This window comes from Danio rerio, chromosome 18, assembly GCF_049306965.1.
Source record: "Danio rerio strain Tuebingen ecotype United States chromosome 18, GRCz12tu, whole genome shotgun sequence".
In the NCBI taxonomy this organism is placed as follows: Eukaryota; Metazoa; Chordata; class Actinopteri; order Cypriniformes; family Danionidae; genus Danio; species Danio rerio.
This window is the reverse complement of record NC_133193.1, coordinates 49,961,721-49,985,992: the sequence shown is the minus strand read 5'-3', so window position 1 is coordinate 49,985,992 and position 24,272 is coordinate 49,961,721. Positions and strand designations below refer to the sequence as shown.

The 24,272-nt window shown below is 36.6% G+C and overlaps 1 protein-coding gene across 26 annotated transcripts in view; it reads left to right on the top strand.

The window, feature by feature from the left end:
* Positions 1–24,272, top strand: part of gramd1bb (GRAM domain containing 1Bb) — a 242,619-nt gene that overhangs the window by 93,160 nt on the left and 125,187 nt on the right. For 6 of the 26 annotated variants that reach the window (XM_073929715.1, XM_073929714.1, XM_073929713.1 and 3 more), the window contains exon 1: positions 20,896–21,165. The exons of the other annotated variants lie outside the window; for them this stretch is intronic. The gene's annotated coding sequence lies outside the window, so the exon portion shown is untranslated. Of the gene's footprint in view, positions 1–20,895; positions 21,166–24,272 lie in introns of those variants that run through there. 26 annotated transcript variants of the gene reach the window in all.

The following is a 24,272-nucleotide window of genomic DNA, read 5'->3' as shown; positions in this document are numbered from 1 at the left end:
AACAATTGCATATCAACGGTTTTAACCCTTAAAGATCGAGACAGCCGCCCGCGGCTAAAAATAAGTATTGCTCTTAAATGTTTAATAACTTTTGATCCGCTGATCCGATTCATACAATTCAAAGATTAGCATAAAGAAGAGAATCTCAGCTTTCCAGTGCTGTATCACATAACATTCGCGGACTTTCAGAGGCTCCGGAATCAGTGCGGTTACGTCATCAAAATTTGACAACGCTGATTTGACAAAGAAACGCTCGTCACTGTGTCTCCGGACAAATCAGACATGATACATTGATGCATTGTCCCTCCTCCATGCCCAGATTGGTTCAAACTCGCTATATCACAACCAATAAGCATAGGTTTCACTTTTGTTTGTGGACCAACAATTAGCTTTTTGAACAACACAGAATGAGAGATAGGCATACATTTATGCGCGGCTAAATAAAACGCAAAAAAAAAAGTTTTGCATGAAATAATTCTCATACTAAGTACTTTTGCATGCACAGCAGCACAGAAACATGACAAAACAGTGACACAGCAAAGACGAACTGCTGCTCTTGCTGTTTTCAAAAGAAGCAAATAAAGGTGCAGCTGTTTGTCTGCATTGCAGACAACCATATCCAAATCCATATCCACAGACAACCATATCCATGCTGGCACATAAAACCTAAGGATGTTCCATATTGAATCTAGTTTCGTTATGTAACTATTTATAGTATAGTAAATATTTATATCTATTTTTTTACTGAGAATTTGCACCATGTTTATTTGGACTTTATTTGGACTTTGACACATTATTTATTATTTTCTTATTTTTTATTTGTTCATTGTAAGTGGTGTTGTTTATAGTAACTGAAAATATATTATTTGGAAAAAGTCAAATTTGCTTCACTGTTCTATTATTTTGTAACATTTGTAACATACCGTATACCGCGAAACCGTCAAACCGTGGTATTGTTTTAGACGATTATCATACCGTGAAAAATTCATACCGTTACAACCCTAGTTAGGAATGATGACTCGGATTATTTTGCCTGTGTTATTTTGCACAGCACCTCATTCTGCCATTCGCCCGTTTCATGAGGAATTATTCCACACTCGGTCCTTCTATTCTTAGCATGCAGGATGTAGTGCTGTGTTTGTAAGACATACTCCATATTTATTACAAGAGCGGGATCATTTGGCGTATTGTTCAAAAATCTGTTCGCAGCAGTGTACGAAAATCAGTCACCATATGGGGACTGTCTTAAAATAGGCTATGACTGTAAAAAGGCTCTCCCAAAGGAGTACCAGAACAGGTGAATGTAAGAACTGCCTGGTATTAAAACACCGCACTATAGTATGTCTGCAAATTGGAAAAGATTTTAAATAATTTTAGAGCAAATGATAATTTTAGAACAAGCTCTTCTTTGTAAATGTGTGTTTTTGTCCCACCACAACTGAGATGACTGACAGGACATTTTGTTGGATGCTTGGTTTTTGTAGCCCCGCCTAAAGTGAAATTTCTTTGGTCGAAATTTGGCTACAAAATATGAAACATTATCAATTATTCATTTTCTTGTCGGCTTAGTCCCTTTATTAATCCAGGGTTGCCACAGTGGAATGAACTGCCAACTTATCCAGCATATGTTTAACGCAGCAGATGCCCTACTAGCTGCTACCCATCACTGGACTGACTGCGCCCGATCGGTACCTGGATTGGAGACCACCATAGATATATACACTAGATATCGCATAGGGACCCTGAGCATGCGTCAATAGCGCCGCCACATTGGTACAGTGCTCCCAGGGCAAACGGTCATTCAACCTCACTAGTCAAGACAGTGTTATTACGTGAAGATGCTGGACTTTAGCGCTGTCTACGGGTGTAGTAACGAGCAAACAAAGAAAACAAAGCACAAAGGCAGAACATTTCATTTGTAAGATTAAGTTTTTTACGTTTTTGTATGTTCTGAACTTTTGTGCTAAATAGGTAGCGTTATTGATAATGATACAGTCACTTACTGCATTCACCATAAGGCAAAGCAGCTTCATCTCGCACTAAACACTTGGCTTATGCTAGTTTTGTTGAATAAAATCAGCAAACAATGCAAAAGAAATATGACAAGATGCTGCGCTGCCAGAAACTTGTATTATTGTCGGCTAGTGAACGAGTCGTTCATAACGGAGATTCATTCACAAACGAATCGCTCCCTCCGTCAGTATGAGAAGTGAAAGCAGGAGAGGAGGTGTGTTTCAGGACACGGATTAGATAACATTTAACAGGGAGGGTGAATAATACATTGTATTACACAAACACAAGCTTTTTGTCAGGAATGCCCGTGCGATCACTCATCCATCAATGTTGAAAAGTGATGTAAAATTATAATTTTCGTAATAAAAAAAAAAAATTGCATACTAACATCCAGGAAAAGTCCCGATCATAGATATATGTGTATATGTGTATATCTCTGGCTTTGTATGGCCACAGTCCTCCACTGTACCTTGGTCCCGCATTCATTTCAAAGGAGCGCTACCCTGTACCAAGATGGCGGCTCAATTGATGCATTCCTTCCAATAGACAACAACAGGGTAGGGGACATCTAAAGTATATATCTATGGGAGACCACATGCGAAAGCTAGGTTGTTGCCGGAAGTGGTGTTAGTGAGACCAGGAGGGGGCGCTCAACCTGCGGTCTGTGTGGGTCCTAATGCTCCAGTATAGTTACGGGGACGCTATACTGCTCAGTGAGCGCCGTCTTTCAGATGAGACGTTAATCCGAGCTCCTGACTCTCTGTGGTTGTTAAAAATCTCAGGATGTCCTTTGAAAGAGTAGGGGTTTAACCCCAGCATCCTGGCCAAATCTGCCTACTGGCCTCTGTCCATCATGGCCTCCTAACCATCCCCATATCATAACTGGCTTCATCACTCTGTCTCCTCTCCACCAATCAGCTTGGGTGTGGTTGTGCGGTCTGGTGCAATATGGCTGCCGTCGTGTCATCCAGGTGGATGCTGCACACTGGTGGTGGATGAGGAGATTTCACCCTATGTGTAAAGCGCTTTGAGTGCTCAGAAAAGCGCTATATAAATGTAAGGAATTATTATTATTACCCAATTATTTCCGAGTCTAAATAACAGAGCATTTCATTGAGTGCAGAACAATCATACTGGAGCATTTACTCAGTTTTTTAACAAGCCTCAATTGCATAATGCAGAACAACAGCATGCAGTGGAGAGTTTGTGAACTCTGTTGTGTTTCCTCCTGTAATTCTCTGAGGTTTTGTGGGTTCAGGCGTCTGTCATGAGCGTTTATTCTCATCTTCATCGTCACAGACAACAACACAGTCAAAGCAGCAGGGTGGTAATGCGGCCTCTGTATCAGACACAGGAAATCATCGCTTTATGTACAGTATGAATATGAGCACATTAGACAGCGTGCTGCAATATCCGAAGAAATCTTTTAATGAGGAGGAAATTGATGTACTAAGAGTCACAGTGACAATGCAAACTCATTATCAACTGAGTATTTTAGGTAAGTAGCTCAGCTGGGTTGCTACAGAGCAAAATCTGATGTCTGCAATATAATTGTCAGGTCATAACCAGCATAAATAAATCAAAACCGGCCTGGAATATAGTGTAGTCATTTATTAGGCTCTGTTTAGGTTGTTACAATAATAAACTTTTTCCAACATTCTGGAAAGGTCTTTAGTTATAAAATAAAAAAATAAATACAAATAAAAAAAATATAAAACAATAAAAAAATTTAACTAAAATAAATGTAATTTAATTAAATTCATTTTCTTTTCAGCTTAGTCCCTTTGTTAATCTGGGGTTGCCACAGCGGAATGAACCACCAACTATTCCAGCGTACTGTATGTTTTAGGCTGCGGATGCCCTTCCAGCTGCAACCTATAACAGGGAAACACCCATACACACGCATTCACACACATACACGACGGACAATATAGCTTACCCAATTCACCTATAGTGCATGTGTTTGGACTGTGGGGGAAACCGGAGCACCCAGAGGAAACCCACGTCAACAAGGGGAGAACATGCAAACTCCACACAGAAACGCCAATTTAAACCAGGGCTTAAACCAGCGACCTTCTTGCTGTGAGGCACCCCTAATTTCATTTCATTTCATTGCTCCCTCTTAAAACAGCAAAAAATTTGGGATCAGATTCCCTATTTTTCCCAAATATAAATATTTTGTTTCAGTGTGTGTGTGTTTGTGTGTGTGTGTGTGTGTGTGTGTATGGATTATGTAGAAAAGAGAGACAGTGAATGGACATTTGCATCACATGCACAGCACTGGAGCCACTGTTTAGAATTGCAAATGCATGAAGGTGTCCACATCCATGACAGGCTTTCCTCCACACACACACACACACACACATACACTACCATCTGAGCAGTCCAGCGTACACACTCTTCTTCAACATTTCTCACTCTGGGCTTTCATTTCAGTACCATATTGAAACATGAATTTGCTCTTCAGAGTCGTTTTAGGGCATCACGGTGGTGCAGTGAGTAGAACAATCCCCTTACAGCAAGAAGGTTGCTGGTTCAAGCCCCGGCTGGGTCAGTTGGCATTTATGCATGGAGTTTGCATGTTCTCCCCGTGTTGGCGTGGGTTTCCTCCAGGTGCTCCGGTTTCCCCCACAAGTCCAAAAACATGCAGTACAGGTAAATTGGGTAGGCTAAAATTGCCCGTATAGATATAGATGTTTCCCAGTGATGGATTGCAGCTGGAAGGGCATCTGCTGCGTAAAACAAATGCTTGATAAGTTGGCGGTTCATTCCGCTGTGGCGACCCCAGATTAATAAAGGCAATGAATATTGAAATGATGTTATTTTTGACAAAAAGTTGTAAGAAGTTGAGCTGAAAACGGCCAGAGTTTAGATGTGAAATCTGTAGCCGCACAAACTTTCAAATCCACTAGATTCTCCATTGCTGAACCCAAAGAGATTTCATTTTTTCAGCAGTCAATGAAAAATGCATGAAATAAAATATATATAAACACACACACTGTATATCTTAAGTCTTCTAGAGGCAGACTGTAACAGCATTACACCACAGCACATCTCACAAAGAAAACTAGTCCGTCATATTGAGCTAATGTGGACACATGCATTACACAACATTAGCTAACCCATGCACTCCATATACAACATTTCAATCAAGTCATGGAAAAGGCTGTGTGTCTGTTAAGATGGTCCACTGTAGACAAAAACAAAATGCACCTGTCAGGTTTTGGATTTTTTGGCTTTTCTGAAAGTACTTTGGTACTTGGTGGCACAGTGGGTAGCGCTGTCACCTCACAGGAAGAAGATCGCTGGTTCAAGCCTTGGCTGGGTCAGTTGGCATTTCTGTGTGGAGTTTGCATGTTCTCCCTTTGTTGGCGTGGGTTTCCTCTTTGTGCTTCGGTTTCCCCCAGTCCATACACATGTGCAATAGATGAATTGAATAAACTAATTTGGCCGTAGTGGATGAATGTGAATGCAAGAGTGTATGGGTGTTTTCCAGTGATGGGTTGAGGCTGGAAGGGCATCCGCAGTGTAAAACATATGCTGAAAAAGTTGGTGGTTCATTCCGCTGTGGTGACCCCTGATTATTAAATGGACTAAGCCAAAAAGAAAATAAATGAATGAATGAGAAATGTATTTAGGTATAAAACAATGTTGAAATGTTCAAATTTTTGTCACAGAATTCATTCATTCATTTATTTTTTTGTCGGCTTAGTCCCTTTATTAAAACGGGGTCGCCACAGCAGAATGAACCACCAACTTCTCCAGCAAGTTTTTATGCAGCGGATGCCCTTCCAGTAGCAATCCATCTCTGGGAAACATCCACACACACATTCACACACCCACTCATACACTACGGACAATTTAGCCTACCCAATTCACCTGTCCCGCATGTCTTTGGACTGTGGGGGAAACCAGAGCACCCGGAGGAAATCCACGCGAAGGCAGGGAGAACATACAAATTCCACAGAAACGCCAACTGAGCCAAGGTTCAAACCAGCAACCCAGCGACCTTCTTGCTGTGAGGCGACAGCACTACCTACTCCGCCACTGCCTCACCTTGTTTGTTTGTTTGCTTTATTTATAGAGCACATTTAAAAACAACAGATGTTGACCAAAGTGCTTTACAAAATGACCAGCATACAAAATCTATACCTATATATAAAAATTGTGCAAAATATATAAAACAGATTAAAATTAATTATTTACAATAAAAGGCAAGAGACAGAAGGTGATTTTTTAGATGAGACTTAAAAGCACCAAGTCAAGAACATGACCGGATCTGTAAAGGCAGACCATTCCACAGTCGGGGGGCTGCAGCAGAAAAAGCCCTGTCACCTCTTGATTTCAACCGCGTTTTGGGGACAACTAGCTGAAACGTGTTTTCAGACCTGATTGGCCTCAATGAAGTGTGCCAGTGAAGAAGCTCAGAAATGTAAGTCAGTGCCAGACCATTCAAACTTTTAAAAACTAGTAGCAATAACTTATATTGAATTCTAAATTGGAATGGGAGCCAGTGAAGAGACAATAAAACTGGTGAGATACTAGAATTTTTTTTTCCCAGTTAAAGAGCCCATATTATGGGTTTTTGAAAATTCCCCTCCATGTAGTGTGTAACACAGCTCTAAGTGAAGTGAAGTATCCAGCTAAGGCTTAAATCTGTTAGTGTACAGTGTTTAAAACTGTTGATTCATCTATAAAAGAGTCGACTCATAGTGCTTCAAACGAGTCGCCTTGATACCGATTCATTAGGTGTTTCGCCATGACGTGCGAACGAAACCAAGTTATTCACGTGCACGCGCAAACCCGGGAGAATTCAAACCTGAGGCCCCGCCCTCTGACGCAGAAACCTAGACACACACACACACAAACATGCCGGTCGATTGAAGTCACACTGCAGATGGATATATTGAGTCTCTACCCAAAGATGAAACCTCAGCATTATAGCCAAGCAGTTGGAAACTACTGGAAACTACATGCTACAAAGAATACTTCATCAGCGTTTGTTAAAGGAAGGATCTGTAAAGAGTAACTTAGTATTTAGTTGTGATTTGTTACTTGTAACCGCGTGTACTGTATCAGGTTAACTGGCTATATTCTCTAATCGCGTGCAAAGTCACGTTAAAAACGCAACACGTGCTGCTTTGTTAACGGAGCTCCGTGGACGAGGAGTAGTGTGTGTGTCTCTGTGTGCGTGTGCGCGCGCTGTCGTCCAGAGGTGTGTGTGTGTGTGTGTGTGTGTGTGTGTGTGTGTGTGTGTGTGCGCGCGTTGTCGTCCGGAGCAGGGTTAAGTGCGTGTGTGTGTGTGTGTGTGTGTGTGTGTGTGTGTGTGTGTGTGTGCAATATGTGTGTGTGTGTCTGTGAAAAGAGCAGAGTGAGAAGCTATGTGATCTCCTCAACTGTTTTTGGAGTTTTTGCTCAATAAAATAGTTAGTCGTCTGAATTTTCAAGTCCATAGTCTGTATTTACATTGACCCACTGGCAGCTAAAATCCACGCCTACACTATCGAGCGTGTATGAACTGTGATTACTTTTATATTGCTGATTAGCTGTTTGGCATTTCACTCTCTGACTGAAGGCAGTCGACCAATCGCAACAGACTGTCATTGGTCCAATCAGCGCAGATTAGCTTCGCGCTAATGAGGGGTTTGGGAACAAACGAATCACTGGACGATTCATACAGAAGTCGCTGGGATAATTAGGTAAAAATAAATGCAGATTATAAGACCATGAAAGTGTTTTTTGACCTGGCATGCATATTAAACTGTTGTTGGAGACCCTTACAACCAAGATATGACCCTATTTCATGTATAATATGGGCTCTTTAAAAGCCTAGCAGCTGCATTTTGAACCAGCTGCAGGCGTGCTATTGATGCCTGTGAAACTCCAGAATACAAAGAGTTACAGTAGTCCAGTCACAGAATCATATGCAAATTACGTTAAATAATCCTACATTCTATAATTAAACATAGCATTTTAGCAGTTCTTAATGATGTGACCATATTCAGTAGTGTCTTGCTTTAATAAACAAGCGAACAATTCATGTTATCTGATGCTTCAATACTTTACAGTGTTTTATTACAGAATGCAGATTGTTCAGATGTCATGAGGTGGAGCTGGACATAAGCATCACATTTCATGCTTAAAATAGACTCTCTGGAGATCTGAACTTTTTGTCATCTCCATGGAAACCGAGTTGGCTCGTCATATTTGCTTCCTGTATGTGTTTGGTGTATTTATTTGGCACGCTGTCACACTGCAAACATGTGGAGTGTGAAAGAGTCCATTCAGAGACCCCCCCTGCTGCCGTTGTCTCCCAATGAAACTGTGTGTAAGACGTGTGCTATAATTACCCATATTCACCCACACACTGCGCTTGCCCTGTGACAGGCCAGCAGTAACTGAATGAGTGTGTTGTTGTCTGAGGTAAGACCTCCTTACACACTATTGTACTTTTTTTTGAACTTTTGTGTTCTGGTGAAAACTCAACAGCTCCTGTGGTGCTCTGGGCAATAAGAGACTGACTTTTTAAACAGTGGGTCTCATTTACTAATACTTAGAGATGCACCGATTGCAAACTTCTTGGTAGATTACGATTTCCGGTAGGTGGGACCTGCTGAGACCATTTTTTGCTAAAGAGCTTTTATTATAATAAATAAATAAATAAATTAATTAATAAATATATGATGCCAGTTTTAGCAGATTCTACTTTTTCCAATTTGTAAGAACTTTTATTATAATAAATAAATAAATAAAAACACAATACCAATTTTTGCAGATTCCAATTTTCCAACTTTCTCAGAACTTTCATTATAATAAATAAAAAAATAATTAAATAAATAAATATAAAAAAATACCAATTTTTGCAGATTCCATTTTTTTAACTTTTATTTTGATAAATCAATCAATCAATCAATAAATAAATAAATATAAATACAATACCAATATTTGCAGATTCCAATTTTCCAACTTTTATTTTGATAAAAAAACAAATAAATAAATAAATAAATAAATATAAATACAATAACAATTTTTGCAGATTCAATTTTTCCAACTTTTATTTTAATAAATCAATCAATCAATCAATAAATAAATATGAATACAATACCAATATTTGCAGATTCCATTTTTCCAACTTTGTAAGAACTTTTATTATAATAAATAAATAAAAAAAATAAATAAAAAATAACTGATACCATTTTTTGCAGATTCCAATTTTTCTACTTTTATTCTGATAAATCAATTTATCAATAAAAAATATATGAATATTAATATGATACCAATATTTTCAGATTTTAATTGTATAACTTTTATTATAATAAATAAATAAATCAAAATAGAGTACCCATTTTTGCAGATTCCAATTTTCCAACTTTTGTTCAATCAATCAATAAATAAATCAGCAAATAAACATAAATATGATACCAATATTTGCAGATTCCAATCTTTTAACTTTGCAACTTTTATTATAACAAATCAATCAGTTAATTAATTAATGAAATAGAGACTAAGCCAAAGAAAAATGAATGAATAAATGAATAAATGCAGCACAGCAAAAGTTAGCGTTGTTTAATTATGGATTACTTGGGGGAAATAACTGCTAGCAACTCTTTCCATTATTTCATCAAGTCATAGATCAAGACTGCGAAAGGAAATCAATCCAGTACTAAAGTCTGTTTTAATATGGAATTGATTATGAATTCGTTACTTTTGCTGTTGCCGTTACAGTCGTGACAGTCAATTAATAAGAGCAACTGAAGCGTCGCTATGAATCAGCTTGATTTACCCTGATTAGTCTTTGAGTGTTTTGATGGCATATTGATTTATTCATAATTGCCTTTAAATTGAATCACGGCCTCTTGTATTCGTTCCAGTTTAATCAGCTCATCTATTTTAACAGGATATGTGCGATTAGCCTGCATTTACAGTTTTATACCAAATAAATTTGGCATGAGAAATAGATGCTTGGATAATAGTCACAGATGAAAATAGGGTAGGAATGAATCAGAGCGTATCAGAATAAATGGTGCAAATGAAAGCATGATTGATAAACGATCTTATTTCAAGTTAAATGAGAAAAACATGAGCAGCTGCATTCTAAGATTAAGCTTGTGTAGTGTGTGTGAGAGATTAGTAAACACCAATGCAATCGTGTATTTACCGAAAACATCCTCTTTAAAATCATTCATGACATTTGAAGAGATGTCAACAGGATTGCGACCTTCAGGTTTAATTTGCTGTGGTGTAATAAGAGATGTGAGTTTTCTTTGGAAAGAAATTAAACTGATGCCTGATAGAAAACAGAGCCTTTTTATGAAGGTGTATCTTTTTTTTAAATGAATGTAAAAAATTAAATTAAATTAAATTAAATTAAATTAAATTAAATTAAATTTGAAACATCCACACTCATCCACACATACACTAGAGACAATTCAGTTTACCAATTCACCTATAGCACATGTCTTTGGACTTATGGGGGACACTGGAGCACCCGGAAGAAACCCACACGAACATAGAGAGAACGTGCAAACTCCACACAGAAACGCCAACAAACCCAGCAGAGGCTCGAACCAGCAACCTTATTTGCTGTGAGGCGACAGTGCTAATTTAATTTAATTTAATTTAATTTAATTTAATTTAATTTAATTTAATTTAATTTAATTTAATTTAATTTAATTTAATTTAATTCTTTATTTTTAATTTAATTTAATTATTAATTAATTTATTATGTATAAATTTCTCTTAAACATAATATTTATCTTATTTAATCTTATTTCATTTCATTTTATTTCATCCTTGACCCATCTGGCATTATTGTATCTGCTCTTTACTTTTACTTTTGCATTTGCAAATTTAATCTTAATTAAATTGAATCTAATTTAATTTAATCTTGTTAAATTACATTTTATTGTATTCTTGTGCTAGTAAAATATGACACATATTGTAAAAATAAGTATTTTAAAGTAATTTAATTAAATTGTATTTAACATAATTTAATATAATTTACTTAATCTTATTTAATTTAATTTGATTCTTGTGCTGTTAAAATACGATGCATATTTTAATAATAAGTATTTTGTAGTATTTTTATAGTTACCTATTAAACATTAACAATATTTAAATAGTGGAAATTGTATATTCATTTTCTTGCTTTTAACAATATACCTTATAAATATACCTATCAGTATTATTTAAACACAATATACACACTGTAAGTACACCAAACAAAATGAAGACATATTCGTTTAATTTTTGTACCTATAATATACACAACACTATTGCTTTTATCTAAAAAAAAAAAAAAAAAAAAAAACTTGAATTAGAGGTTTTATTAACCAAATACATTTGTGCTAATGCATGTGGCTCTAATGTGCACAATTAATGCACTGTAAATGCAAACTTTAATAAGTAATGTTTTACTATGTTTGAATGTTTTTCCATTTGTAACAATAAATCAAAATGTGAGACTTTAATGAACATTTTTATTTAATTTTAGTACTTTAATTCAAGCTTAATCTTTACATTAAGAGTATTTTGCGACCAATTAGTGTGCAAAGTGTACATTTTTCAGTGTATCTGCTTTTGTGCACATACCTTCTGCTTTAGTTTACTTTATCCAGCAATAAGCGATGTTTTTTTTTTAATCCCAGATAGATTAAAGTCAATCTAATGGGGTAAAAAAAACATTCAGTATTTCAGGGAGTTTTATAAAGGGATTTCTCCTTGTATAAAGCTTGACCTTCAGTTGAATCCTATTTTTCTTGTGTTTGGCGACTGTCATAGGCTGCATGTGACGGCTTTAAATAGAAGCTGCACAACAGCAGTCAAGTGTGATCGATTCAGCAGAACGAGGTGAAGAGCAGAGACACTGCAGATCAATGTGTTCAGGACATGCTGTAATGCTCATTTCAGGACTACAGCTGATGTGGCTTTCACTAATGTCACTTTCAGTTTACTTCATGCCATGCAGCTGCAGATTGCGATAATATTTACCCACATAGAGATAGAAATGGAATGGCAAAATGATCTTAAAACACATTATAAATAATCCATAGCATGATATGTGAACTATTTAAGGTAAACAATCATTTAAGAGGCATTTTTGTGTAACATTTTGTGTAACATTTGCAGGTTAACATTAGAGCTCATTGGCCTGATTCAGAGTCTTGAATCGGCATTGGACAGTCGGCTGAGGAGAGCAATCTGACGGGTTATTCAGCAATGAATCAAGAGCGCAAGGTTGACATAGTGAATTGACGTAGCAAGTAAACAATTCAACCCAGTAATTAAAGAGGAATTTTTGTATATTGGCCTGTTTATGTGTATACAATTTCTGCATTGTGGGTTAGGGTTAGGTGCAGGACACACCAATCTCACAATTGGCCCTTCGTCGGACAGGCGAGTTGTTTTGGTGTGTTTTTAATGTCGCTTCTTGTCAGGTTAACATTAGAGCTCATTGGCCCGGTTCAGAGTCTTAAATCAGCATTGGACTGTTTCTGAAGAGAGCAGTATGACTGGTTATTCAGCAACAAATCAGTGCGAGTGTGATGTAGTGAACAGACATAGCAAGTAAACAATTGATCCTTCGCTAAGCCCCGCCCTCCTTAGTTGCTGTTGCTACGCCTGTCAAGCTTTCGTTCCTGGCACGTCTGTTACAATGTGTATGTGCCGCTGTCAGACATTGCCAGGGATATAATAGGGTATATGCCAGGCCCGGATTGGCTAATCGGGAGAATTCCCGGTGGGCCGGTCCGATTTTTGGCCGCGAGGGCCGGTGTCCCTAGCTGCTTGCACTCTCAGCAGTTGCAGTTTTTTAATTTACCTGTTTATTTGACCATAACCTCACTCTTTTTAATCATTATTTTGCCGCAGCTCCGCTCTTTTTATTTATTTTCTCGCAGCACCGTGACAAAATGCAGCCCGCAGGTTAATGATGATCATCATTAACCTGCGGGCTGCACCCCATTCCACCCCAAACAGCGGCGCCTTAGTAAATATTAATTAATATTAATGAATATTACACCTGCTCAATGCTCAATGAAAATCAGATGATTCACTACATTAATAAATCTGACATAACTTGATCAGAAATCTAAAATGCGGAGAAAAAGAGTAGGGTTGCAAAAAGAGTAGACATCAATAAAGCTTTGCTATATAGCGCCATCGTGGTCTAGTGGTTAGTACGTTACGTTCAGACGCAGCCGACCCGAGTTTGAACCTCACCATAATATGTTTTTTTCATTTTCAGTGTTAAGACATAAAATTCTCTTTGGGGTACTTTTGTAGGGATACATATTTTTTGTGTGTGTGTGACGACCGTTACAAAAGGCTGGATATCTATAAAGAATTAATGTTCTCATATTTATCAAAAACATTTGAAGTTCTAAAGCAGCTGTGTCCTTGAAAAAGACGTGTTAGTGTCATTTGAAACTGAATTGGAAATGACGTTATTTTAATATAGTCAGTCGTCGACTGAGGTGGGCCGGTCTAAGACTTGAAACTCCAGAGTTAAAAATGAGTCCCACTCCGGCCCTGGTATATGCCAAGCTAGTGCTGTTCCCATACTGATAAACTTCCGGTGACCTGTTACTGTGAGTTTTTTTCCATTTTATACAGTTCCTTTTACAGCATCGATGTTGTAATGTCATTCAAATACAATCAGTTGAATAGACTTTGGCATTCATTTAGTTTCTCAAGCGTAAAACGAGACAAAAGCTGTTTACTCGCACGCGCCTGTTAGAATCGGCAGAGGAGCGCAGAAGCTCCATTGAATATACTGGGGTGAAATGTTAATGTCAGGGCCGGAGTGGGACTCTTTTTTAGCCCTGGAGTTTCAAGCCTCAGACCGGCCCACCTCAGTTCACCACTGACTATATTGAAATAAGATCATTTCCAATTCAGTTTCTAATTACACTATCACGTCTTTTTTTGAGAAAACAGCTGCTTTAGAACTTTAAATGTTCAACAACCCTAACAGTATTATATGTCTTAACAATAAAAATGAAAAAAAAAATAACATACTCAGGCGAGGATCAAACCCGGATCAGCGGCGTCTCAATTATACGTGCTAACCACTGGACCACAACAGTTGTATATTAAAGTAACTCATCTGAGCAATATCATCATTAACCTGCAGGCTGGTTATATATGAAAAGAGCAGAGCTTCGTTAAAATAATGAATAAGAAGACTGTGGTCAAGTAAATAAATTTAAAAAGTTTGACTGCTTAGAGCAACAGATTCTGGAGCTTTTGGCCCTCACGGCCAAAAAACGGACCGGCCCACCGGGAATTCTCCCGGTCCTCCCGATTAGCCAATCCGGGCCTGGTTAATGTTGATATGTTTTAAAATCAAAATATGACAATCTTACAAGGACTTAAGATGCTGATGATGACCGTTAAACGTCTCATAACAGTTCTGTGAATAATCTTGTGCTTTTTATTTTTGATCCTTTTCTCAAGAAGAACATTAAAATGCACATTACTTCAAAACACTTATTATATGCCTGTTGCTAAGCAGCAATTGTTTTCTTCCCTTTTTTGTGAATAAGCTAATTACAGTGATTAAGTAGAGCGATGGTTGAGCTATGATACAAGAAGCTCAACACATGGCTGATTATTTGCATATTTTCATGCTTGTAGAAAGACATCAGCAGAGAAATGTTGTTTCAAATGTTATCAGGCTTTTGAAGTCACAGCAGCAAGTTAATAAATGACTTCACTCTTTATTAGAACACAAACGTAGGCAGCTTATCTTTGACTTTTAAAAGCCAACTACACTGTTAATATGTTTGATTAATTGAGCAATTCGGAAATAGCGAGGGAGGCAGGACACTAAATGAAATTAACCAAGAAAATCCCACATAGCAAAATATCTCTGGCTCTGCTCTGGCCCACACAATCAGGTTTTGCTTGGCCCACATGCCGCAGTGAATTACGGTACATGACTGGACCAAATCTGGCTTCCAGACAAGGGCCAAAAACAGACCATATCTGGGCCAAGTCTCAGCCAAGCTAATAACTCATAACTGGGCCTGAACTGGGCCAGATAGGTTGGTGTGTCACGATTGCAATGAAATTGATAAACCCATGGAGTGATGCGCTTTAGGCACACTATGGGCACGCTTTTTCTCAAAGTAACCTGATTGGTAGAATTTTTTTTTCTTTCCTCAAAAATGATTTTAGTGTATTTTAAATGTGGGTCAAGACTGGCCAAACTCACATGGCCCACTTATCAAATTTTTTAATCTGGGCCAAATACTACATTTTACATCTGGCCCAAATCTTGTGTGCCGCCTTAAAAACGGTGCCACCTCTGCCAAACCCGGGCCATGTTTGGCCCACATGCTGTATGCCAGTGCCGGATGAATGCCTACTGTGCCAGCTTTTTGCCAAATCTGGGCCAGAATTCTTTACTACTAGGGATGGATTCAAGTATAGCTATTACTTGCGCTGGTGTCTACTTCCATTTTTAAATATTAGCATACATTGGAAAAAATTATTCAAAGATAATTCCTTGGATTTACTCAATTTTTTTTTATGTTAAGTGGTTGTAAACAATTTATTTGTGCTGAATTTAAACAAAAAAATTAAGTTGAACATTGTTAAACTGGTCACACTTTACAATAAGGTGCATTAGTTAATGTTAAGTAAGGCATTTACTAACATGAACAAACAATGAACAATACATTTACTACATTATTTGTTCATGTTAGTAAATGTTAGTTAATTAAAATTCAGTTGTTCATTGTTAGTTAGTGTTAACAGTGCAAGCAACTTGAATGTTAGTAATGCATTAGTAAATGTTCAATTATGATTAATTAATGCTGTACAAGTGTTGTTCATGATTAGTTCATGTTAGTAAATGCATTAACTAATGAACCTTATTGTTAAGTGTTACCGTTAAACTTAATTTGTTTGTTTAAAATCAACACAAATTGTTTGCAACAATTCTGCATGCAACACTGTTTTTCAGGGCTTTGTTAAAAAAAAAAAGATGAAGCTTTGATGAATAGTGTTGTCATATGTCAGAGAAATGTGTTTCAGGAGGATTAAAAAAGTACCACTGTAAAATGCACTGTAAAAATGCTGGATTCCTCCTAATTACGTCATGTTAAGTTAATTTAAGCATTTTGATAAATTTAAGTGGATGGAACATGAAAACAATTAAGTATTAAGTTGTCCGCAAAACAACCTTAAGTATTGTGTGAATTCATAAATTTTCCTTCGGATTAGTCCCTTTATTTATCAGGTGGAATGAACAGTGGAATGAACCGCCAACTTATCTGGCATGTGTTTCACACAGCGTATGCCCTTCCAGCTGCAACCCAGTACTGGGAAACATCCATACACACTCATTCACACACATACACTACGGCCAATTTAGTTTCTTCAATTCACCTGTACCGCATGTCTTTGGACTGTGGGGGAAACCGGAGCACCGGAGCAACCCACGCCAACACGGGGAGAACATGCACACAGAAATGCCAACCGACCCAGCCGAGGCTTGAACCAGCAGTCTTTTTGCTAACCACTGAGCCACCGTGCCACCCCATGTGGATTCAGCTCATTTTAACTAAGTACTTAAAACAAGCAGCAAAGTTATATTTTTGAGTGTGTTTTCCTCATGCTATGTTCGTAAAGTTGGTTCTACACAATCTGGGATGTGTTTCCCAAAACCCTCGTTAGCCAACTAAGGCACCGTTTACACAATAAGTTCAGCCAAAACCAAAAAAACATTTAATACATGTTTGTTTACACGAAAACTTTGTTACGGATTGCATAAATTAACACGTACATTTGAAAAGGGAGATCAGAGTGGGAGTTCCCACCAATATCTATGTAAACACCTTCTTTGAAAACAGTGACGTCACGTGTGTGTGTGTAATACATGTTTAGGGAGATGTGGATTAAAGGCAAGCAAACACACACAACAATAGAAGAGTATGTGGTAGTAGTCACTGACATGTAGTAAGAAGGAAGGCTCTATTTTGACGATACATGCACAGAGCGCAAAACGCAGGGCGCAAACGCTTTTAGGGCGTGTCAGGGCGCGTTTTTGCTAATTTAAGGACGGGAAATCTGCCTTGCGCCGTGGCGCATGGTCTAAAAGGGTTGATTTTATTTTCTTGATGAGTTATAGGTGTGTTTTAAGAATAAACCAATTAGAGTCTCATCTCCCATTCCCTTTAAGAGTCAGCTGCGTCACGCCAAGAGCGCATTCGCTATTTACAGGACGCAAAGTAAGTCTAAGTGGAAAAAATGAGCATTTCACAAGCAAACAGTTAACAGTTGACAGTTTTTTTAACAGAAAACAGTTAAGCAGAGCATCTACTGTGTGAGAATGAGAGATAATGGATCACTTTCACTTTAGCTCTTGGATAGGGAAACCTATATGCACAGAAATCAATTAGTCTATAAATAAAATAATTTAGTTTGTTAAGCGCAAATCTTCGTTTCAAAACTATTTATAAATTCAGTTCTAATTTCCAGCAAACGAATAAATGAATAATAATAACAAAATGTGCTCAAAAACCTGAGTTATATCCTCAAACACATGCTGTGCCCCATATGGTCTAAACCTGACAGGTGGGCAAATCTAAGCTTGTTTTTATTAAAACAAATATAAATATGGATATAATAAATAATACTGCTAATAATAATAACATTATACAAAAGCAAATTGTTATGAATGAACTGAAAAAGCCTCCCGAGATGAAGAAGACATAAAAGCAGTGATTTTTCATATATATGTAGGGTAGAAAATAATATGTTTTGTAATATTTTAATCCTTTATATTTATATCCTATATCTATTATTATTATATCCTATATACATCCTTAATATTAAATTTTTTTTTTATATGTAAAGATTTTTGTCTATTGCTCTGTTTTGCGTATTAAGCAGTGTGTAAGCGAGGCGCAATTCTGTGCCGGAGTTTAGACCGGGTTAGTTTTGGTCTAATGAAAAATCTATTATAGTTTCTCAAAATAGCAACGCACCAGCAGTCCACCTCAGAACCGCTTCCTTTTTAGACCAGAACGTCTATGGGCGCACAAATGAGCGCTAATGCATTTGCTATTTAAACAGCGTAGCGCAACGCCTCAAAACGACTCTTGCGCCAAGCTGAAAGACTATTGCGCCGCGTCTTGCGCCACACTTCGCCGGGTGTATGATAGGGCCCGGAGAGTTCAAGACTGTTCTATTTTGAGTTATCATCACCAAATGTGTTAATAGTACGTCCCTGTAAATATCATTAGCGTGAAAAAGGAACAACAGTTGTTTTTGCCATACTGCCACGTACTGTCCATTTTACAAAACTGATGTCAAACACGTTGAAGTGATACAGATATGTTGCACACGGGATCATTAATATGCAAATTTTATCCCCAGCCTGGGTTTTGAGATTACAACTATGATCATTTTCCTCCTTTATTTTCAGGTTTATTAAAGTTTTTATTAACCATATATGTGGGACTCAAAACCAAAATGGGAGACGCTGCGACGTCAAGTCAAGCAATTTGTTTTTATTTTTATTATTTTATTCATTACTAAGCAATGACTCTTTAGAGCTCATCACAATGCAAAATGCTGGAAGTACAGATTAAAAAAAAGTTCATTAAGCATATAAAACCATTGCTGGGGAATTTTTGAACTTATTTATGAGCCACATACCTATAGTTATCAGAAAAAAAAATTACTTATTGAATCAATGCAGTTCCTTTAATATTACATTCTCCTTTCTGTCTTGCATATAGTTGGCTAGTGTTGTATTATACCTGCATGCGCTTGGGAATTAAATGAGTCTCCTCCACTTCTTTTTCTTCCCTCGTGTCATGTTGCCCTGATGAAGAGGAAACTCTGTCTGCTCTTCTGAGCTTTTGTATTTCGGGCATCGTGCCATGACCTGGCAAATCTCAAACTCAGACAGAGACATTGTGGATTCACTTCTGCATTTACTGGAGCTGTAGAGGACATGGTGCTCTGTCATTGCTGAGATGGTGCCAGTACATCCTACTCACAATTTGTTCTTTAACCTACATTATACAAGGTCAATGATATCATGTATATGTAATGTTATATTTGACAAAAGCTGAAAAATCTTTTATTTTTTTTTTTTTACCAGGTCATTGAATCAATATTGCAACCGGATATGGATTATATGACATAGAGATTAAAAATGCTGATTACAAATACTGTAGGTCTTACCATGATCATGCTCTTAATACTGCATACATTATATATATATATATATATATATATATATATATATATATATATATATATATATATATATATATATATATATATATATCTGCATTATATATAATATATATAATATTCAAATATTTCCCGAATGGTGTGGTACCGAGCAAGGAAATTTTCACAGTATATCTGATAACATTTTTTTTTCTGGAGAAAGTCTTATTTGTTTTATTTTGGCTAGAGTAAAAGCAGTTTTTAAGTTTTTAAACACCATTTTACGGTAAAAAATCAGTAGCCCCTTTAAGCTCTTTTTTTTTGATAGTCTACAGAACAAACCATCAATATACAATAACTTGCCTAATTAAAATGTCACTTTAAGCTGTATAGAAGTGTCTTGAAGAAATATCTAGTCAAATATTATTTACTGTCATCATGGCAAAGATAAAATAGATCAGTTATTAGAAATTAGAAAAGAGTTATTAAAACTATTATGTTTATAAATGTGTGGAAAAAATCTTTTCTCCATTAAACAGAAATTGGGGAAAAAATAAACAGGAGAGCTTAATAATTCAGGGGCTAATAATTCTGACTTCTAATATATATATATATATATATATATATATATATATATATATATATATATATATATATATATATATATATATATATATATATAATTCAAAGTCACAGGTTTTAAAAACACATGCAGATGATAAACTTTTATTATAGTTAAACTCCACAAATCGCACGTTTCTAAAATGATTTATCTCATCATAACTCATTGTTATAAGACACGGTGAAATTAAACGGACTCATTTTTAATTATAATAATAACATTGATGGGGGGGGATTTTTTGTTGTCTCATGTTCCATGGTTTGGAGACCTGTACTATATGTAAATGAATATACAGTGTATGAATGTATGAATGAATGAATGGATTGATGAATGAATAAATGAAAAGATACAGAAAAAGAACAATTATAAATAACCCTATATAAAAAAAACATTAATTTATTATTTACATTGATAATTCATTATGTATCACTTCTTTTACATTTTATTATATAGTTTTATAGTCTAATTTTTAACAGTTTCAGGACAACTCAAACTTTAGGACAAACTTAGGTTTTGACCCACTTTAAATGTTATATGTATAATCAAAATGTTAATAAAATGTGACAACTGTCGAAAGTAAAACAGAAAAAAATGCAGAGATAATATATATAATATATTATAATATAATATAGTTATGCCGAACACCGCCTAAAAAAAGATTCAGTGAATAACACGTTGAAAAACAATAAAACACAAACAGTTTTGTAACTTGTGCCCCCAAAAGATCTTTGACTTTTGAAACCTGCCATAAAGTTTAGTCTGGTTTATATTCATCTCTCATAAAGCAGTTTCTGCTCGTAAAGACTGAGGTGTTTGTCGGTAAGAGTTAACGGAGGATTGTCCGCGGTGTTGTTCAGATATATAAAACCAAATTTACCTCAGAATCCGATCGGTAAGGGTTAACGGAGGTTTGTCCGCGGTGTTGTGCTCAGCACGCGCTCGGTACTGATAGGCCAGTGGCCGGTGGTCTGCTCCGCTTCTGGGGTAACGGCTCTCCGCAGCTCCTCCTCCCGCCAGCACTGATTGCTCGCCCGGGTGAGTCTCCCTCCTCCGGTGACGTGACTGTCAAACGGGGCAGAATAATGAGATGAAAGCGAGATGTATTGTGTCTAAAAGTTGCAGACGTCAATCATAGCGTTAAGTCCTGGCGCAGATTGATCTTCATTTTGAGAGAGCGCTACAGAAAAAGCATCTGTTTTTGTATTCAGCATTCTGGATCGGTTTTTGACACAAACAAACTTTGAAGTAGTTTTAATATGTTGGGATTTGTTTTACCACGCGAACTGTCAATCACAACATCCGGAAAGTGCGCGCGCGGGAAATCTCGTCAGGTAACGGTGAGTCAGTTAACATTTATTGACATCGCGTTACCTGTTTTTGACAGATTTGTGTTCAGTTCTTGTGATGTTTTCTTGGAGGATTTCTCTAGCTAGTAGCTACATACTTGATTATGCGAGGTTTAAGTCGCATAATTAAAGGGATAGTTTAGACAGAATTGAGCTATTTGGTTAATGTAATTCATTCTTTTTTTTTTAAATAATAATTATTATTATCTAAATTGTCTGTGGTCCTTGGTGATTCAACAAGTCACTTTATTAGTCATAAAAGCATTTAGCAGAACAAAATTAACATAGTCTATGGCCTCTGACTAAAAATTGAGGTCTTATAAAGGTGACATTTTTGTTCTGTGCAAGACATTATCATTAATATGAATTAATCATTGTCCCATAATGGCCAGTTTAAATATTTAAAGTATTTAAACAAGTTTATTAATGTTTATTAATGTTTTCTTCTATTTTACTTACGATACTATATATACTAATATACTGTAAATATATGAGCAATTCCAGCATTATATATGTGACATTCACAGTAAAAACTCAAAACATAAATTCACATAGAAAGTTTATGTTAACATTATAATGAAGCATCTTTTTATATTTTCTAAAACAACTAACCACACAGTTATGAGATCAGAAGATAATATCAATCTGTAAACATTTTATATTTTAAATGAGGAAAATAAACATGCATTATTGATGTGACAAAAAAAGTTTGTGAGTTTACAGTATACAGCATACTTTGTAAAAATTCTGAAAAATAAATGATAATCAAAAGGATAAGAGCTGGCTAGCTAGAACAAAATCGTTGATGTTATTTTGTTTGACATTTTTTTGCATTAATGAGGGAAAGTTTTTGTTTTGGATCTGACAGATGTAAAATTGGCTCTTGTTCGAGTTTGGTAAATAAAATATAATAATAGTTTGAAAACACTGACCGAGACATTTTTGAGCATTTTTAAAGTACTTTAAAATACTTTCTTACACAAAAAAAGAGAAATAATTAAACAGTTTCTCTATTTTTATAAAAACTTAATTTTTCTAACATGGCAAGGTTGACATTTGCATGGAATTGCTCATATCTTGTCTAAAACTACCTCAATCAAGCATAAAAACATTTTGCGAATGAAGGTATTAATTTGAAATTTGCCATTTTTATCACTTACTTCAATGTGATAGCTACTCTAATATGTGCATTCACACAGTGTGATGGAAACTTGCCATGAGCCACAGGTATTACGTTTGTTTAGCTTGTATGTTTTCTTTTACTCTTTAAGTGCTAGTGGCCATTTACACATATTTAATGAATCACCAATCATCACAGTTTCAACCCAAAAACCTCATTAATGGTTTACTCAAGAAAGAAAAGTCTACATCTTGTATGGCCTGAGAGTGAATAAGTTAACATCAAATGTTCATGTTTTGGGTGAACGATTAGAGATGTGTAAACCTGAATAATGCATGTGTGGTCAGAGAAAGTTTTAGTTAGCATGGGTGACAGAAGAATGAATGATGCAGATGGTAAAAGTGATACGAGAAGTCAGATAGTCTGGTTCTCCCATGTTGTAGAAGGAATAGTATTTACAGTTTTGCTCTTTGAGTCAAGTGGTTTGATTCAGTGTTTATGTCATCAGACGGATTGTAGCAAATTTATAGCAACCAATTCACACCCTTATTAAAATTACAATCAGTGTTTTACAGGTAATTAATTGCATGCATTTTACTGTACAACTAAATGAAAATGTATCATTAAGAATTTTTTTTGGACATGTTTTTATATGCATATGTACGGAGACCAGCTAGTGAGTGCTGTGCCAGTAAACCTCACTCCTCTGACCTCTAAGGTTGCTCTATTGACAGATGTTAGAGGTCATAGTCTTTAGCCTCCTTGATAGAGCAACCAACTCCCATGCGGAAGGTCGCCATTTCGATACCAGCTCGGAGTGGGTTGGTTGATGTAGGACCAGTGGGGTTGTATTGGTGCCGTGACCCGGGTGGGAGTGAGGTTTAGGGGGGTGAGTGTAACGGAGGCCAGCTAGTGAGTGCTGTGCAATAAACCTCACCCCCTGACCTCTAAAGGTGCTCTAGTCACAGATGTTAGAGGCCATGGTCTTTAGCCTCCTTGGTAGAGCAGCCGACTCCCATGCGGAAGGTCGCCTTTTCGTTACCAGCTCGGAGCGGGTTGGTTGATGTAGGACTGGTGGGGTTACACATATTTGAAATCCAATATTATTCAAGTGTGCTGCTTGATGTGTTGATATTATGCATGTATGGCAAAATAAATATTCTTAGATATACATATATATATAGAGTTGCATTAGATATATATTTGTAACTGTTGGAGAATGAAGTTTGACTTTAGTACGTTTCAGATATTTCAATTTGTTATATCTAATAGTGGGGAGGCAGTGGCGCAGTAGGTAGTGCTGTCGCCTCACAGCAAGAAGGTCGCTGGTTCGAGCCTCGGCTCATTTGGCATTTCTGTGTGGAGTTTGCATGTTCTTCCTGCGTTCGCGTGGGTTTCCTCCGGGTGCTCGGGTTTCCCTCACAGTCCAAAGACATGCAGTACGGGTGAATTTGGATAGGCTAAATTGTCAGTAGTGTGTGTGTGTGTGTGTGAATATGTGTGTGGATGTTTCCCGGAGATGGGTTGCGGCCGGAAGGGCATCCGCTGCGTAAAAACGTGCTGGATAGGTTGGCGGTTCATTCCGCTGTGGCGACCCCAGATTAATAAAGGAACTAAGCCGACAAGAAAATGAATGAATAAATATCTAATAATACACTAAAGTTAAAATAATCAAGTTGTTTACTTTAGCAAGTTGGTCAGCAAATCAAAATTTGTGTACTATAAATAATGACAAATATTACTAAAACTTTAAAAAAAAATTGTAATTTACTTATTAATTAAATTAAATTTACTATTTACTAATTAAAGTAATGTTTTTTTAAAAAAGTATACTTATTTAAAGTGTAAATTAGTGTGTTAATCTAAGAAACATACTACTGAAAGTGTGCACATAAGTAGGCTTTTATTTAAACACAATATATATCACATACACTCTCAGAAATAAAGGTATGAGGGCTGTGACTTGGGTGGTACCTTT